We start from the raw sequence: 6,000 nt of genomic DNA, 5'->3' as shown, positions 1-6,000 counted from the left end.
GAGCATTTTTGGCAAATCCGTAAAATAGTTAAAATTTATGACAGATAGTAAACTTTTATTCAACGAGTATATTCATTCAAAGCTAGAAAACACCAGGAAAATAATGTACAAAATATCTATTCCATATATTATAGAAAAACCCGAAAAACTATCCTTCAAGAATAAATTGATATTCCACAAAGCTGTAGTGAGACCTATCATAACATGTCCCATATACATTATATATATATATATATATATATATAGCTTCACTAATATAACTAGCTCCAAAAAATTGCCAAATCACCTTTACCATCCGTTCTAAACCCACGACTTCCTGCCCGATAGTATCCTTTGATAATACACTACTTATTTCTGTCAAACAGATCTGTTACCTAGGACTACATTTGGACAAACGACTAACGTAGAATCCTCACATAGGACTGAAAAGATAGGAAAGAGTTCTCCGATTCCGACTATTACAACACTTACTAGATAAACGGTCTAAACTTCCAACTAAATACAAAAGACTCATTTATATGACTATAATGAGGCCTATCTGGACTTACGAAGTTGAGTTTTGGGGCTTCATTAAGCCATCGAATTCCTCTCGTATCCAACTCTTACAATCCAAAATCCTTAACGCTGCTTACCTTGTCATAAATCAAGTCATGCATCAGGACCTCAATGTTCCATTGCTGATTTGTCCGGAACCTGGTACTAATCCTTCCATGATAAATTTCCTAACCACTCAAACCCACTTGTTTCTAGCCTGGCTTCTCCTTCATTACCTGATAACCCTCCAAAACGTCTGAAAAGAAGATCGTCTCGAGATATTCTCATTAGATGGTATTGCAGTTCTATCAATGGGTAGATTCTTCACATGTCTGTATCATCCCATTGTAAAACTAACATCAAATTTACTTGTATATATTTTTAATACAGTTGTAAATATCATTTAAAAAATCACAATTATTCCAAAACATATCTCTCAGCATTGTTAGCAACTATTCATATTACAAGAAAATAATTACGATTCATTCAGAATTAAATATAGACACCGCAAATGAATATAAAAACACATTGACTCAAATTGATTTATTTAAATCTTACTCTAATTCTTTAAATCCATTAATAACCGAAATACAAAAACAACGAAACATATATTGCTCTAAAAGTCATCAATGACAATCTTTATTTCCTTTCAAAAACTGTTTTGGTTTACTATATCTTACAGTTTATTTTTTACCAAAATGTAAAGTGATATGTTATAAGTAGCAAACAAAAACGAATTGTTTAAGGGTGTATCCCAAATGAATCTAAAATTTATGAAATAAAAACTTCTATTAAAAAAAAATGTCGTTTAAACTGATCTATTCGCTTTTAAACCATCATATGCCAGAGCAAAGACTGAATCAGCCTCCAGACGACAAGGCCCTCCTAGAAGACACCTGGAGCGATGATATCCGCGCGGCTGAGAGGGCTGACATAGAAGCTGCCTCGGACTGCGCACGCCCTGCCTAATCCCAAAAGGCCCGGAGCTACGCTGGATATCCTCCCCCCCTTTCAGTGTACACCAAATATTTGTACACCGACAGGCGGCAGCTTTATTAAACAGCTGTTAGATGGACCGATAGTCGGATCGCACGGCATCTGTCCTATAGCCACCTTTGTCTGGATAAATCACCAGTATCGTGGCCTCCGCTCTGTAAGGCATATTTCAGATTTAATTATTGTACACAAACTGCCATTTCACGAGTTTCCATGTCCCAAAGTGAGTGTTGGAATTTTTCTTATAAAAACCTGACACGATCGTGTCAACAACACCACACTGTATTTTCGGCATATAATAGCCTTATTTGTTGTCTTAATCAAATAGTATTTTAATACGTTCATCAAATCTAATATGGTAATTCGTCAATCTAGGAAAAACCCATCAAGTTAAAGATTAGTGGTCAGGTTTCCAACGCTGTATCCTCTCGTTAATAGAAATCAAAAACAACCGTTCTCGTTTATAAAACAACTGATTTACAGTTGGGAAGTATGGAGTAGCATCCTGTACGAAACGAAAAAAATTAGTCATTTCAAAACCAGATGCAAAGAATGCGCAGCTGTGCACCTTAGTTTATTGGTAACAGTCAATTGCATCGTGAATAAATAGATGAATTCATACAAAATCGTTTTACAAAACTTCATACCCAGTTACCAGCAGTTAAAGGTGCAATGGGTTACAGCATAGGAAATCCAACTTCATATAGTAATCCTAGACATTCTGCTGTTTTTATAGCATAATAAACTTTTTATTTATTTATGTTTATTACTATTGTTTCTCAAATTATTTCCTTAGTATATAAGTCATTTATTTTTTTTTACTAATTCTATTAATATTAGTTTTTATCGCTTTTTTTTCTTCTTTCACTCTTCTATTTCACATTTATTATTATTTCTCAGGTACATTATTTAGATTATTTTTTTTAATTAAAATTATTTAATAATTATATCATTGTAAATTTTTAGGGGTGTCTTTTTTCACGAGAATAGACTCCCACGTTATCAATTGTTAAAAACAAATCTAATTGTTGTAATAATCATATTAGGCTCACCAGACCGATCTGATAATAAATAAATAAAAATATTAGTGGTCACTGACTAAACATATGTACAGCCCCATAAACCATTTGAATAGATTATTTAAAAAATAAATAGAAAATGCCTTATTATTATCAAATTTTAGTGATAAAAATCATTGCTACTAATAGTAAAACTACTACTGAAATAATCAAACACAGAAAGATTCAGTCTACCGTGCTAATCGCAAAACTTTTAACTGCCAGCATACTTATTTATTGTAAAATTGAATCACGTACCGCCCACCTCCACACCCGAATAGAGACAAAAGGAAGCTCTCCTTTAGGTTGTTTAAAAGTGCATTTTGACGCACTTTTATGGTATGTACTCATGTTAAAACCTTTCAGGTAACATTATATTATAAGGAAAGGTAAACGATTAAACAATTATAACAATAATTTATTCACAAAATACTCCTTAAAGCTGCCCGACTCTCCGATTATCCACCCCAAAACTCCCGCGGATGCCTATTTGGGAACCACTGTTATGATGATAAAGATAAAAAAGAATAAAACTAAGTATAAAGAAATTGGAAGGATGGAGACCGAGGGGAGGACCGAAGATTAGGGAGTCAAGGAGACGTTCGGTAGGAGATGAATAGACTGGAGGAAGAGCAGACAGCTGGTTCAGGAATGGGATTAGGATGAGAATCTTCGTGATTGCTCCTCATCCTGCAATAGTCCAGTAAAATGATACATTTCACTTCACATTAACTGGGGTAGTTCTGATGGTTTGTTATATTGTATTTGATAGATAGCTAATGACTTTCGAACTCACACAGGACCAAAAAAAAATTCGCTATATTTGTCAATTTTGACCCCCAAGGAACAATGTAATGTTAAAATTGACAATTTTATAATAAACTAAAATTTCAACAAAATAAGACCAATCTTATTTCTTTATACCCAATAATAACAATAGCATATGGTCAATCTTCTTAAGATATTGCTAATTTTCTTTCTCCAGCCCATCTAACTCCGGAATTTCCAACGTGATGGAGTATTTTTGTTCATGGATTTTGATAGTAAATCGGATTTTATTTTTTTAACCCATTTGAAAAATGGGTTTTTCATGTTTTCCTAGGAGAATGATGTTGATATTAAGTTACTGCTTGTTAAAGGTGAAACATTATAATTAAAAAATAATTTAACTGTGTAAAAGTTTTCATTTATGCAGTTACTATGTTTTACGACTAAACGCCTCAATTGATTTTACTCAACCATCTGGGAAGACTAAAATGGCTGCCATGCTGATCCCTCGATAAATAAATGCCTCACGATGACGGATCCCTAAAGGGTATGGAATACTGAAACGATTTTGTCCTTTCAGTGTATTCTATTGTTATGATAACAAGCAATATTCTGCCTTAATTTGCATAAGCTAAGAAAATTTAAAACTAGTATAACTAAATTAGCAAACTTTTCATGAAAACAATTATTCGTACAGTAAAAATAGCCGTAATAATATTTTTTTAGTTGGCTATCAACTCACAATTTTCACACAACATGTAATCCTTTATTCATACACAAACACAAAATAAGCCAAATGTTCATTGCTGAAAGAATTTTTCAAAGAAAGATGGTTCATAAAACGAAAAAATCAAGTTATACTAACAAAGAAGAAATAATTAAAATATTGGGGTTATCTCACACGTTTCTGCAATAAATACTTTAAAAGGTTACAGAGTACAACTAACAACACACAAAACAGACAACCTCTGGTCCATGTAAGTGATATAATACCCATCGTTCTCAACTGTAGGAGGATGTCCTTGAAAAAAATGGCCTCGCGTAACTGCATCAGAAAGAAACTGTTTACATTGGATAGATTTCAAAACACGTAGAAGTAAAATAAGAAAAATATTTACCTCTCAAATTAAATATCAAAATATATGTATCTAGAATGAAACCATTAACGAAATCTATGAAAATCTCTTTTGCAGGAGACAGAGATGGAAATGCTGAGATAACTAAACACATTTGAATCAATAAAGATCATAATAGAACCTTCACATCGCTAAAAGCTAACTGCTTATATCTAGCATCTCTCAATGGCGTTTACTATCCCAGAGAGATGATTTAACGAAACTCAACAAACATTCACTTCAAAGTGTGAATATTTCCTCCAGGAATTTTCCTCTTTAAGATTTCATTAGGACCTACCGCAAATATCTGTAGTTTTGGCTACCCCTTCACGACCACAATTGAATACCTTATCAAGCGTAGTTTCCATCCTGGGAGGATTTGCAGCGAATGCCAGTAAAACTCGCCAATACTTCTATCACTTCATCTCCTATCAATTTACGGAACCCATTGAGCATGTACTGTCCAGGCTTTCTGATCTAGAATACCTCACTTATTATTCACATGATATAGAGTCAGGACCTATTATTCACAGCCACTTCGACAGTGCCACAATGGCTTTAACAATTTTGATGAACTTGCCTAAAGTCTTCTCATTAAATTTCTTTAAATTTTAGAACATAGTATAATCTAAAAAAAAAAGTAAGAAAAAGTTAGGAAGAAAAGGGAACTGTATTTGAACAAACCTTAAAAAGTTGATAAATATTTAAAGGTAAATCATGAAATGGCCATTTCAAAGGTAATTGAATCGCCAAAAAAATGTATTGGACTTATTTACACTTTTCGTCTGACCCTGGGTAATTTGCTCTACTGCACCTAAAAGAGTTTCAATTTTAAAAAAATCTAAATCGTACTGGACTTAGTGTTTTGCTTTAAATGAATTGAAATAAACTACAAAATTATTATTATTATTTTTAATTAAAACCGAAGGTTGAAGTCTTGTCTTCTAAATAAATCAAATTAAATTAAATAAAAAAACTATTTCAAATAATTTTTCATTTTTTTTTAAGCTTTGTACAATTATTTTGAAACTTATCGTTTTTAATTTAATATATAATTAATTTATATAGTAAACCTTTTGATAATAGTCTAGAAGGATAGATTATATAGTTTATAATTTGCTACATTTTAATACAATAGTTCTTTCTTCTTGAGGTCAATGCAGTACTAGTACTTTTTAGTGTGCAGTCTGTTGTCTAAATTCAAATGAAGATTCACCGAATTATTCGATATTAATTGTGATTTGCATCAGGTAAAATCTACACTTGTTTAAGAAAACCATAAAATATCTAAAGCTCAATACTTCTTGCACCCATTTTTTAAAGAAAAAAGGTATAAAACTTCTACTAAAAGGATAAGACCTCCAATCTGCCTTGGAAAATTTCATATTATCATTTTATATTTAACGAATAAGATTAAATAATATAACTATATATTAGAGACCTTACTTTTACTCATAAAATTGCATTTGCTTAATTAATTTGGAAATGATACCGGCTATATAGTGGCTAATATACAGAGCAGTCAATTT

This window comes from Halyomorpha halys, unplaced genomic scaffold (assembly GCF_000696795.3).
Source record: "Halyomorpha halys isolate HHAL.00 unplaced genomic scaffold, Hhal_1.1 Scaffold194.1, whole genome shotgun sequence".
Lineage (NCBI taxonomy): Eukaryota > Metazoa > Arthropoda > Insecta > Hemiptera > Pentatomidae > Halyomorpha > Halyomorpha halys.
This window is presented reverse-complemented; position numbering follows the sequence as displayed.